This window comes from Nycticebus coucang, chromosome 5 (genome assembly GCF_027406575.1).
Source record: "Nycticebus coucang isolate mNycCou1 chromosome 5, mNycCou1.pri, whole genome shotgun sequence".
NCBI classification, from domain to species: Eukaryota; Metazoa; Chordata; class Mammalia; order Primates; family Lorisidae; genus Nycticebus; species Nycticebus coucang.
The window spans coordinates 42522731-42537159 of NC_069784.1; the positions used below are offsets into that span (position 1 = coordinate 42522731).

General features: G+C 39.2%; 2 pseudogenes; one reads left to right on the forward strand and one right to left on the reverse strand.

Annotated features, from left to right (window-relative positions):
• Positions 1-6766: 6766 nt before the first annotated feature.
• Positions 6767-6863, forward strand: LOC128587092 (uncharacterized; annotated as a pseudogene).
• Positions 6864-11552: 4689 nt separating this feature from the next.
• LOC128585459 (T-complex protein 11 X-linked protein 2-like) lies at positions 11553-12893 on the reverse strand (annotated as a pseudogene).
• Positions 12894-14429: the final 1536 nt, after the last annotated feature.

Consider the following 14429-nt stretch of genomic DNA (forward strand, 5'->3'; position numbering starts at 1 on the left):
GTCCAGGTCCTAGGACAGGAGCCCCTGAGAGGATCCTGCCAGAGACTGGGCCTGGGGAAGAAAGAGCTATTAGGAAAGCAGGAGATGTAGAAGGAATGGGGGCTGGAGAAGAGATAGCCAAGGGGTGAGAGAAGCTGACTGGAGGAACTAGAGCAGACCCAGAACGAACTGGCAGGACCAAGAGAAGCAAGAAGTTATAGGAAGCTTAAAACAAGTCAATAGAGGACAAGAATGAGCAACTCCAGGAGGCAACTGGAGGGTTTCACACCAGGGGAGACTTGAGAGAGAAGATATTTGGAAACAAAGGGCTGTGGAGCACAAGCCGGGCTGCAGCCTGTGAACAGCTGAGCTTGGGCTGGAGACCTGGACCACGTTTTTCAGAGAGCAGCTGGAGGTTCCCAAGCTGGTGTAAGGCTGCCTGGGGAAGGCACATCAGTGAAGGGATCGTGGGGCTAAAAGACCAAGGATCCAGGATCTGTCCTTGACCAGCTCTCTAAGACAGGTCCAATCTACTGAGATGTCTGTTTTCTCATCATTTAGCTGAGAGGTGTTAGATCTGAAGATTTCTCAGGTCCTCCAGTGCAGAAAATGTAGGATTTAGGCCTGTTTTGGGCCTGCTGTGATACCAGCTGGCTGGAAATGGAACCTCCTGCCTTTTACTTGGCTGCTTAGAGCCTCCTCCTTTGTCCTCTCTTTGTACACTGTCCTGACTCATCTTAAACACCTTGTGGCACTTGCCCATTTATAAATCTGTCATTCCCACTTCCAATTCTACCCCATAGGATAAGAGCTCCTATCTAAGGCCTTGCCTTACATATTCAACTTTTATCTCTATCACCTGGTTCAATAAACATTTCCCAAATGAAAGAATGAATGATATAACAATTTTATGAATGAGTGAATAAATGAATGATACAAAAATTATATACCAAATTACTTTGAGAATAATTATTGATTGAAATAAGAGGAACTAAAGTGCAAATGGGAGGGGTGTGTGTGTAACAAAGAGAATGTCAAAAAAGTGTGCACATTTTAAGAAAGAAAAAACTGTATTAAAATTATAACACTCCAGTCAAGTTTGACTTCTGCAACTACAAAAGATACAAGATACAATATACAAGATGACAAATATTGTTGATATATATTGAGTATTACCATTTTGATACAGTTTTTTCCTTTCTTAAAATATGTATACTTTTTGGCACCCTCTGTGTGTGTATATATCACACACACTAAAAATGGGCTATGGTCCATAGCTGGTGAGTATCAGATTTTGTTAAAAGACTGCATTCTTGGCACTTTACTTGCCTGTTTATCTGCATACCCTAGAGGAAAATACTTTTCATAATAAATTCACTCTCACTCCTCTGTGGAGAGTAAGATCTCCACCACCACTCCTGTCCCTTCCTCTTCTAGACCCCCATAGAGAATGAGTCAAAAGCTGATCTCACTGGCCAGATTTGAGGCCACTGACTGGCCTTCTCTTCTCTGCTTCCTGTCTCAGGAGCAACAATGGAGCCAGTGCTCACTCATGCATGAAGCCCAAGTACAGAGAGATCTTCCCTGGACTTGAACCCCAGATGCATGTTCTAATCAACTTTACTCAAAATCTCTGTAGGGAGGTATCAAGCTCAAGCCCACTCAATGACAGAGTGGCTGTGGTTTCCATTTGCCATGAATGCATAGAACCACCTCAGGGGCATCAAGTGGAATATGTGACTAAAGTAAAACAAGATTTGGCTATTCCTAGATCCACTCGGTCTTGAACAGAGAAACCCCCATTCCTGTGGATGTTTGAGGAAAAAACACCCAGAGTCAGAGTCTACTAGTCTTGTGTAGTGGGCAGAGAGGCGAAATGAGGAAATGAGAATGTCTTGGAAATTGTTTAGCTATAAGAAACAGAAAGTCCCTTCAATTAACTTAAGAAGAGAGCTGTTTATTGTACAGATACAGGACAATTCACAGAACCAAATTGTATTGTGGGGAAAGCAGAAGATAGATGGCACAGAGATGAGAAGGTAGTGAAAGGTTGAGGAAGTAGAGATAACAACTGAGGATGGCTCCTAGAGAAAGTTCAGCAGTAAAGCAGAGCTACAATCCAGTAACCCAAGGGAGTATTGGAGAAGGCAAGCTTCCAGGAGTGTAAATTGAGATATAGGAGTCAGAAGAGTGAGGAAGGAGAAGAAAGACAAGATAATCGATGAACAGTAGATGCTCAGTTAATGCTTGCAAATTAATTGGAACCACCTGGGCTGAGAAGAAATAAAGTTGAATGTCACTCAAGGGACACTGAGCACATTTTTATCTCTGTCCTACATGGTAGGTGACTACTCTGAATCCTCCCAGCACTGCAGTAGGAGATTTGGGTATCACCCTCTGAGGAAATAAACGGCCCCCCTCAGGCTATAGCCAGGAGAAGGGAAGACAGCTGCAGCTCTCAAAGCCACTGTGAGTCTCTAACATCAGCTGCCACTGTTTCCTGCATATTGAGACCAAATAGATTGAAGAGGGCAAAGAGTAGGCAGGAATAGCCATGGTCACATTTTTAAACTGACAACATGAATTAGCCTAATACAGTCCCCACTCAAATTGGTCTTTTTCTCAAAGAGGATTTTTGTGTCCTGTGTCAGGACAACAGGAAGTCTGGAGAAGGGGTCAGTGGTTCAACCTCATTCATTATACTAGCCATCGTACAGCAGTTAAAGAGGTAAGCTGGGTAAATGAGATGTCTTAGAGAGAGTTTTGTTGCAAAGATCAGCTGATCACTCAAATTAACTTGGATAAAACAGAACTTATTTCAAAGACCTAAGGGAATCTCATAGAACAAGATTGTTTAAAAGAGAGAGAAAAGAAATACGAGCCTTAGAGGAAATGGGAGTTGATGTTTCCTTTCTTTCTCTTCTTTCCTCAATCTTCTTCCCACCTCAGAATGTGTGTCTCTCACATCTCCCACATTACCATCATCATATTTCTCTCTTTCCAAACCAGTTTCTCTGTTCACAGCCCCACTTTTACATGGTCCATCATGAATGTCCAGGAATGGTGGCTTCACCCCTCAGTTGATGGCACCTCACAACAAAGCTCCCCAAATTAATGGCTTGGTGTCTGTATTCCTCGCTAGGAGTCATTTACTGGTTCAGCTAGGGCCAGGTATCTGCACGGGTATACTAAGGTATTACAGAAGGAGAAGCACAAAATAATTAGAACCACCCCTTCCAGACAATGGATGGGCATTAGATGGCATGGGAGGAAATGATTGACAGATCAGGTTCTGAGGGTCTGTCTGAATGCCACCCTCTGGGTTGAACCTGCTTTACCAACTTTTGGCTCTCGTCAATCACCTTTTGCTCAAATTTGGAAAACTCGTTGATCAAATTGGGAACAAGGGGAAGGAAATGCCTAGAGGTCAATCTATTAGATTTCAACTGTTGCTTCATTGCCATGCTCCCATTTCCATATCTCCCCTGGCCCAGGATATAAACTAGCCAACACACTCCGTGACTGGCAGAAACTCATCACCATATGTGGAGAAGCATAACCACATATGCATTAGGGGTTGGGCCAAGGCAAACTTGTTCCATATTGAGCCAATGCAAACTTGCTCTTTCCGATCCAGACATAGCTCTAATGCCTCTTGCTTCGCAACGTTCTCCACACTCCCCCAGGAAGAAATGGCCACAATTTTTTGCTCCCTCTTTTCACACCTACAGGTTTATCATCTATCATAAGTCTACTTTTCCACACTGTGAATCCCCCCAGAAGCATCTTCACATTCATTCCTGAGCTCCCAACCCACAGCATAATATATGTTGAGCATTTGATTAATGTTTGGTGAGTAAATAGCCCAGCAATCACCACTCTAGATCTGCCTAACTATCTTTCTTTAGTTGGTGGTCCCAGAGACCTGTCAAGGTATAATTTGAAATGGTTCTCAGTGACTAAAGACAAATTCCCAAATATCCCATAGTTGGGTAAAGGAAAAAAATGGGAGATGTTTGGTTAGAAGAAGAATAAGCTGTTTTCATATGTCTGAAGGCCTTTCATGTCGACTTAAGATAAAACCTCCAATAAATAACCATAAGGGAAAAGCATGATCAAAGGCAAAAACTCTAGGGAAAGAGATTTCAGTTCAACTTACAAATATTCTAAGAGGTATTGATGTCCAAAGATGGATTGGGCTAGCTCCAGAGGTGGTAAGCAACTTGTCAAAGAGATACTGAAGAACAATACAATCCTGAAATGGCTCATTGGACTAGATATTTGATTTAGCTCCATCTTAAGTTAACAATTCATCTATTTTTATTGTTAAAAAAAGTTAACTGCAAATGAAAAAAGGAAAAGTATATAGGTCAGAAACTTAAATCTACATAGAGAAAGAAAGAGCATTAGAGAAAGAATAAATAGGGCAGCGCCTGTAGCTCAAGGAGTAGGGCGCCAGTCCTATATGCCGGAGGTGGCGGGTTCAAACCCAGCCTCGGCCAAAAAATCACAAAAAAAAAAAAAAGAGAAAGAATAAACAGAAGCAAAATAAAATCTTTTCTTTTTCTAACTCCTAACTAATCTAACAGATAGCTGCTGGTTCCAAATGATAGCAGCAATGTATTGGGTGATTTTAGCTTACAGATACATAAAATGATTAACAGCAATGACATAAGGAATAAAAGTGAACAATAAGAAATCTCTATTGTAAGGAAGCTACCCTGTCTCTGAAGTAGTATAGTGTTACTTAAAATGCATTCAGAATAGTTATAAATGTATATAGCAAATTCTAGAGCAGTTACTAAAAATACTTTGAAGAAGTATAACTGATAACGTTAAGAGAGGAGAGAAAATAGAATCATACAAAATGCTCAGTAAAATCCAGAAAAGCCTTTATAAAAAGAGTAAAATGTTTTTTAATAAAGTACAATGAATAGAAAATAGTTACAAATTAGTAGATATTAATGCAACTGTGACAATAATCATTTTAAATTTGAATAGTCTAAATACACCAATTAAAAGACAGGGACTTCGGAGTGGATTTTACAAAACAAGATCCAACTCTAAGTTGTATAGGAAATCCTTTACATAGAAAGACACATACAAATTAAAAGGAAATAAATGGAAAAGGGAGGAAGGGGAAGGAAGAATTAATGGTGAGTGGGCATAGAGTTTCAGTTTTGCAAGATGAAAAGTTCTAGAGATTTGTTGCACAACAATGTAAATCTATTTAACACTACTGAACTGTAAACATAAAAATGGCTAAAATGGTAAATTTAATATTAAATTTTTTTGCCACAGTAAAAAAGTAAAGAGATAAAGATATATATATAACATACTAACAGTAATTAAAAGAAAGCAGGATTTGCTATATTAATTTCAGATGAGGTAGACTTCAAAGCAAGGAAAATTATCAGAGACAAAGAAGTCAATTAATCAAGAGGATGTAACAATAATAAATATTTATGCACTTAACAACAGAGCTAAAATTTACAAAGCCGAAACAGAACTGCAGGCAGAAATCGACAAATCCATGATTCTGGTCAGAGATTTCACACTGCTCTCTAAATAACTGATAAAACCAATAAACAGAAAATAAAGGTACAGAAGGCAAGAACACCATCAACCAACTTGACCTGGCATTTGTAAAATACTCTACCCAACAGCAGAAAACATATTTTTCAAGTACATACACTAAATATTACCAAGGTAGACCATGTTCTAGGACATAAAACAAGTATCAATAAATACAAAAGAATTAAAATTGTTCAGAGAATGTTCTCTGACTGCAATAGAATTAAAGCAGATATAAATAACAGAAAATATATTAAAAAGACCCAAATATTTGGAAACTAAGCAATTCCCTTGTAAACAATCCATGGGCCAAAAAAGAAATTGCAAGATAGAAATTGCAAAAAAATAATTGAAATAAGAAAATATTTTGACTGAAAGACATGAAAACACAACATATCAAAATTTCTCTCTTTTATTTTTGAAGCTAAAACAGGGCTTACAGGAGCATTGAAAATTTATATTAGAAAAACAGAAAGGTTTAAAATCAATGACTAAGCTTCCGTCTTAATAGAGAAGAAAATAAAAGCAAACCCAGAGCAAAAAGGAAGTAATAATAAAGATAAGGGCAAAAATCAATGAAACAGAACATGGAAAAATAATGGAGAAAACCAATGAAATGAGACCCATTTCTTTAAAAATATCAATAAAAGTGATAATCTTCTAGATAAGCTGACCAGGAGAGAAAGAGAACAAATTACTAATAACATCGTGAATGAGATCTTACCAACATTAAAAGGAGATTAGCAGATACTATAAAAACTTTAAGCCAATAAATATAACAGATAAAACGGAAAAACTCTTTTAAAGATACAAACTTTCAAAATTCATTTAAGAAGAAATAGCTTGAATAGCTCTGTATTTATGAAAGAAATTTGAGTTTTTGGTAAAATCCTTCTCATGAAGAAAACCCTAGGTCTAAACAGCTTTACTGAAGAATATGTCAAAAATTAAGATATATGTATGTGTGTGTGTAGTTTACATAAACTCTTCTACAAAATAAAATTTGAGGGATTGCTCTGAACTTATTTTACCGTTTCAGCATTACCCTGATCCTCACACCAGATGGTTATTCCAAGGAAACTAACCTATAAACTAATTTCCACCATGAATATAGACACAAAAGTTTTTAATAAAATTTAAGCAAATGGAATTCAACAATATATAAAAAGGCTAATACATCACAACCAAAGGGTATTTATCTTTAGAATGGAAGATCGGTTTAACAAAAAATCAAATCTGATGGTTGGGTTTTCACTCTCATGCGTAAGATGTGCCTCCTTCAAACATAGTTACATCAGCACATTCTGACATGGGAAAAAAATTTAAAAATAAAATAGTGTAGTTACCATATTAACAGTCTAAAAGAAATATCAGGCCAGGCACAGTGGCTCATGTCTGTCATCCCAGCACTTTAGGAGGCTAAAGCAGGAGGATCACCTGAGGCTAGGAATTTGAGACCAGCCTGGGCAATATAGTAAGATCCTGTCTCTATAAAAATAAATTTTAAAAAATGATACAGGCATGGTGGTACATGCATGTGGTCCGAACTACTCGAGAGGGTGAGGCAGAAAGATTGTTGGAGCCAGGAGTTGGAGATCATAATGAGCTATGATGATGCCACTGCACTCCAGCCTGGCAACTGAGCAGGAATTTGTTTCAAAAATAAAGAAGAAAAGAGGAGAAAAATTATATTATCTTCTCAATAGTTACCGAAATTTTATTTGCCAAATTTCAAAACACCCATTCTTGATAAAACACAAAAGAAATGAAGGAAAAGACATGAAAAGAAAGATAAGAAAAGCAAGAAGAAAAGATTCCTGACAAACTTAGAAGTTACATTTTCTCAGCCTGGTAAAGGGCATCCATGGGAAACTTACAGATAGCATAATAATAAATGGTGAAGAAATAGAATGTTTTTCTCAGGAATAAGATCAAGAACGAGGCAAGGATGCCTGCTCTCCTTACTCATTACTTATTCACAGTGTACTGTAGATACTAGGAAGATGCAGTTAGGCTCAATAAACAGTACCCAAACTAGAAAAGAAGAAATAGAATTCTTTATTCTAAAATTTACTTTCTCTAATTTCATAAGCAGATGACATTTGAGTATGTAATTTAGGGTACTGAGGCTCGGGGCTCAACCTCTCTTGATTCTTGGTACTCAGCTGCCTCCAGCTCAGACAAAAGGAGCTGTCATTGTGGCAGGCCAGGAGAGCACGTGAGGTTTGGTGCCACAGCCTCATAGTGATAAAACTGGGGCACCAGTGATAAAACTCCTGACCTTGCCCTCTGCACACATCGCCTTCAGGAACACTTCAGTGGCTGATATAGACAATCAAGAACTCGGAAACCCAGGTCCCTGTCATCTCTTGCTTAATCTTTCTCACCAACAGTCACACGTAGCATCATGATGATTTGATCAGTGAAAGACCAGATGGTCGTCCCATTGGTTTATAATGGAGCTGAAAAATTCCTATCTCCTAGTAATGTTGTAGCCATCATAATGTCATAGCACAATTTATTTTTTTTCTAAATGTCCTATAGCCTAAGGTTACAGTGTTTGTAAAGCCTCTGGTAGTGTACTCCCACTCACTCACTGACTCACCCAGAACAACGCTCAGGCCTGCAAGCATCATTCACGGTAAGTACTCTATACAAGTGTACCATTTTAACTTTTTATACTGTACTTGTTTAGAAACGCAAATACTTACCATTGTGTTCCAGTGGCCTAGGGTATTCAGTGCAGTAACATGCTGTGCAGGTTTGCGGCCTAGGAGCAATAGGCCATACCATACGCCTAGGTGTGTAGTAGGCTGTACCGTCTAGTACATGCTATGGTGTTTATGTAGTGATGAAATTGCATAACCGTGCATTTCCTGGAATGTATCCCCATCATTAAGAGATGCATGACTGCATGGTGATTACCCCACAGAAACACAATGGGCCACCTCTCCCCACCCAGAATTTGGTTCCAAATGTCAAGATTGATGGCACCATACATCCATCTGTGAAGAATGTGTGAGAAGGTTAATCGCTCAAATAAAAGGCTCTTTAGGAAGAGCAGGATGGACTTCCAAGTAGGATCAACAGTGACCTAAGAGAGACTAAGAAGGGACAAAAGAGTTTTATGGTGATCACAGAGTGGCTGAGATCAGGCCTGGGCTTACAGGGTTTGAACTTCCCACTGGTCCCAAATCAGGAAATACTCTGGCTTTCTTATAAGCCTGCCCACATGGGAGAAAAAGGGCATGGGGTGGGGGGAGGGGGGTCTAGAAAGCTGTCAGCAGTCAGACATCAAAAATGGAGTAACCTCTCTTGATGTCTTTAAGGGAAAAAAATAGAGTGAGCCTCTTAACTACACCAAATCTGTGCCCTCGTGTGAGGGGCATCCCCCTAAATCCCGCTGTAGCAACATCTGTCTTGGGAAGAGCAGGCTGTGAGGGTGGGAGTATCACTCCCACACCAGTAACAGAAACAGCCATATGTGTGCAGGTGACAGGGCCTAATGAGCTTGGAGAGAATATCTAAATTGCTAAACCAGATAGTGTACTTACTACTGTGTTTAGCCCTAAGCATTTGCAGTAAAAATCAAAGTAATACCATTATGCGATCCCCCAGGGGCACATACTTAGAAGCGCTCCTTTTTTAGCCAAAATTCATTTGGGGTTGTGTATAATTCTCTCTCTCAAATAGCAATTGAAAATTTGAATGGTGGTGGGTTGTGTAAAGGAATAGGGAGAAGCTTAAAGCAAGGGCAGGAAAGAACCCACCTAACCATACCGGGCTGGTTACAGCAGCTTTGTATGTGTCTGGGGTCCTGGCCCTTGCGCAGGGACTCTCTGCAGGATGGTGCAGAGGAAAGCAGATTTTATCTCTGGCTCAGCACTCAATATATGACCTTAGGAAATTTATTTTTCCTTTTTTTATTGATTTTTTTCTTTATTGATTTTTTTATTGATTGATTTTTGAGATAGTCTCCCTTTGTTACCCCCAGGCTACAGTGGGCTGGTCACCCCAGTTCATAGCAACTTCAAATTCCTGGGTCCCAGCAATCCTCCAGTATCAGACTCCCGAGTAGCTATGCCTACAAGTACCTGTCCCAACACCTAACTAGTTTTTCTAGTTTTAATAGAGACAGGGTCTGGCTCTTGCTCAGGCTGGTCTTGAACTCCCCAGCTCAAGTGATCTCCCAGCCTTGGCCTCCCACAGTGTTAGGATTACAGGCATGAGCCACCACACCCAGCCAGGAAATTTATTTTCTTATAATCTTGCTTTTACCATCTATAAATTGGAGATAACTATATCTACCACAATAAGATTGTTCCAAGGAATAAATTAGAAAACATATGCAAGTTTCCAATTTATATGTGGCATGTATATAATAGATCCTCAGCAAATGTTAGTGAATTTCTACCATCATATGCATCATCAGGACAGCCACCAACAGCAAAAAATTGTTTAACAAATGTCCATGTTCTTATCTTTCCATTCTTTTGTCCATGGTGCATAAATTATTCTCTAAACCTACCACCCCCCCAAAAAAAAACCCCAAAGACCCTCTAGAACCTTTAGAGAACTCACCCTCTCCTCAGCACATCCTATTTTCCAGATACTCTAACAGAAAGTTCTCTCTTAACATCTAACTGAAATCCGGCTTGCCATGGCCCAGCATCTCCCAATCTGTGTTAATAGAAAAGTATTCAGGAAGATGTTAGTAGTTGAGTAGAAAATAAAATGAAGCCTTTGATTTCCACTCCTGACATCATTTCAGACCAGAAATTTTGAAGAACCACTGAGATACAAATAACTGTGTGAAATATTTTCGAATATGTTTTTAAACATACAGAGCATAGCAGAGATAACATAACAATAAAGAAAATCCTCATAAGCCAAAAAAAGACACAAAACACCAACTTGAAGAAGTGAGTGCTAAGCAGCCAGTTGCCTTGAGGATGCCCGCCCTTCACTGGCAACCTGAAATTTCCTTTTCAATGAGCTTTTCCTGGAAGGAAAAAAAAAGGCCTGGGGTCTACAGAAGGTGAAAAATGAATCTGAAACCACAGCAGGCACCTGAGACCTGCAAAAGCTCAGTGAAAGGATGAACTGAAGGAAAGAACTCCACAAAGGGAGGCAGGAAATTTGCTCGTCTTAGTCTTAGGACTGTAGAAAGGGAAGCAACACCAACTCAGGCAGATCATACAAAGAACTCAGACATCTGCAAAGTCTTTAAAAATCCAATAATGTCAAACTAATTAACACACATTGTACCCCATAAATGTATACAGTTAAATACAAATTAAGGGAAAAAAAGAAAATATCCAATAATAGTTTAAAGAGGTCTCAAATTTATCATAATCCCAAACTGGGTAGAGCAAATGCAAATTCTCTCCAGAATTATACATCTTAAACTTAAGTTCAGAGAGTTTTCACAACTTAAGTTCCCATGAGCATGAATTCGCAATCTAAATGCAAATATTAGAACCATGACAATTTCAGATATTGGACAGTATAGAAAATAAATATATTTGTCAAAAATGAAAAACTTACTAATATTGTATTTTGACAAATTAGGGACACATGTTATAATTCTAACTATAATCATTCAAACAATAGAAATAGAGTGTGTGGGCGGCGCCTGTAGCTCAGTGAGTAGGGCACCGGCCCCATATACCGGTGGCAGGTTCGAACATGGCCCTGGCCAAACTGCAAAAAAAAAAAAAAAGAAATAGAATGTGTAACATTCAAATTATTGGAAAGTGATAGTGCAAAGATTTTTCAAATCCAATTTTTATTTATTTATTTTTTTCTTGCAGCTCAGAAGTTTATTAATGAAGGGGCTTAGGTCAGCTGGTGTTTACATGCTGACACCTGCAGCCCTGTATCCCAGCAGTAGTGAGGAAGATGGCTGGCTTCTCTGCTGGCCAGAGGTGATATCATCTTGGGAACATGCTGAGCCCTCTCTCCTGGGTCCCTGTTGCCATGGCTGGAGTCCAGCACTATCAGATAAGTTCCACTTCTGTTTCTTGTGCTAGAGTATCAACATTTTTTAGGATCTCAGCATAGTATGGGCCAAATACCTGCTGATTATGATGCATCAGCTTGACAAACTTGCGGCCTAGTTCTGTCAACTCTCCTTTGATGTGATTAAGGCCTTCAGGGAAGTGTAACAGAGACTCCTGCATGCCATGAACCAAACAGCATTTGAGAAACAAAAGGAGGCACTGATCAATGATACCATGAACACGGTTTTCTTTCTTGGTGATGTTCTGGAGTTGTCCTATAAGACATACTGTGTTTTCACTGCTTAGGGCAGTAAAGCCCAAGTCCTTGAGGCCACAATGAATTTCCTGAGATACCTGTTCACTCACATTCAACATAGCTTCTTCAGGCTTGGAGTTAAATTCCTCAGTCACAGCCTTGGTTATGCATTTCAGTTTATCCACAAATCCAGGTGAGTTGAATAAAATTGAACCAGAGAAACTTCTAGCCACTAGTAAGACTGAGGCCAATATAGTCAAGTGGCGCAAATGGGACCCCATTTCCTGGACCCGGATTCTGTCCATCAGCAGAGTCTCAGGGAATTCTTCATTTTCAAGATATCAGAGGAGGAGATTCAAGTAGCTCTGGTATAGCACCATTATGAGATTGGGAGGATCTGAATTCTTAGCTGCCTTGTTTGGAGGTGAACAGGCCATGCTGGAGGAGCTGAGGATGTTAGGAGAATTCCGACATGATGTAATGAGGTCTGTGGCTGCTTTGGTTAGCCATTTCTTGGTGTAATCAAGGAGATTGGGTTGTTTGTCAAGGAGTTCCTGGAATTTAGCTCTTTTATACTGGATGGAATATTCCTGCAGGTAGGGTCGAATGCTCTGGATGGTATAGTTTGCCATGTCCATTTTCATTAGGCCCAGAACATGGACGATGTCCCTCAGTAACTGTACTGGATCTGTTATGCTCTGTAGTTTCTTTACTGCTTCATCTCAAACTGGTGCACATAGCAGGGTCATCAAACTAAGAATGTAGTTAGAGAGACGAGAGACGTCTAGGGCTCCATGTTCTGCTTCTTGCTTGAGGAGATTCATGTCCAGAACTTATTTAATCTCATTTTTTAGGCGGATGTGGCGTGGTTATAGCAGTGATAGCAAAACCTCCTTAACTTCTGTCATAAGTTCAAGAGCACAAGTGAATTCGGGAGGATTACTCAAGAGTTGTTCTCTTAAATGATCCCAAAAAACATTGTACAATGTCTCCATGAACCTGTCTTCCAGACTGTTTGGAGATAAAACATTCTCTTCCATGTATAAATCTTGGCTTACCATGATTTCATGAGCAATGCTCATCCTGGAAACTTCGTTAATTGTTTCTATTAGATGAGGAGAGTCGTTATTTAAACAGAAGTCTTCCTCTTCTTGGTTCTTCTCTGATGTTTCAGAATTATGGGCTCCACACTTTGCTTCATTGAGATCATTTTGGAGTAAGTTTCCTCACTCTTGGGCATCTTGATGTTATCTCTTCCTCTGTTCTGGATAGGCTGCCCCACGGCTGAGTTCCAAATCCAATTTTTAAAAAAGAAAAGAAACAGAATATCATGGGGGAAGTAGGAGCATAAAAAAGTGGCAAATTTGAACTAAAAATGTATCTAGAATAACATTAAGTATAAATAAACTACATTATCCAGTTAAAAGAGAAATATAAAGACTATTGGACTAAATGAAGCAATAAAATATAACTAATATAAATACTGAAAGATTGAAAGTAAAGTGGTGACAAGTTATTCTTTGTACATACCAACCATTAGATTGGTAAATTTCTCTTCCTGACAAAGATGGAGTAACAGGGACTAGATTTACCCTCCTACCTGAAATAACCAAAAATATGAGAAATTCTATTTTTAAATAGTTGCCAAGTCACTGCACATCAGGTAATAAAGGACAGGTGATCTCTGAGAGACAGAACACAAATGAGATGAAGCTGACACCTGCCCAAGCTTATAGCATTGAGAGAGATGCCAGCTCATTGCATAGGGAGACAGAACTTTAGCACCCAAGCAGAGTCCAAAAGACTCTTCAGGTGAGGAGCTACATCTGGGAGTCCAGGTGGGTCAAAGCATATATATTAGGACAAAATACCAGAGCACAGAGAGCTGCACAGGGAAATAACTCCAGAAATCTGCATGTCTGTCTCCAGCATTCAAAAGAGTATACATCAGCAAATGCATGTGAGGAAACATTCCAAAGTCAGGAAAAGAGCCACCTGAAAGGATCAGAGGTGACACAGCAATCACACACAGCTAAGATAGGAGCAATTCCCCTAGCCAGAGTGGACAGCCTCCAGATTCACTTAATATTGGCATATAGTACACAGAAAGGTCCTGCCTTAATAGTGGGGAATAATTAGCCCTACACTTAACACCACTCTGTTCCCACCTAACAAATCGTATAGCAAAGCTCTGAAGGGATCAGTTTCCAAGTAATTTAAATGCATCCAGAACAAAGCTCTAGAGTACTTGAAAGAAGTCAAAAATAATCAAGACCAAAGAAGGTAAAGTACATGATTTATGGCAGCAAATCAAAAATTACCAGGCATACTAAAAACCAGGAAAATATAACTCATACCAAGGAGAAAAATCAATAAACCAAAAATGATACAAAACTCACATAGACATTTAGGATGAACAGACAAGGTTATTAAAATAGCTATTATAATTGTGTTCCGCATGTTCAAAAAGTTAAGTAGAGATGTGAAAGATAGAAAAAAAATTCCAACTGAACTTCTAGAGATGAAACTGTACCATAGGAGACGGAAATACAAAGGATGAGACTGACAGCAGATGACATAAAACAATAAAAATTAGTGAATTTGAAGACATAGAAATA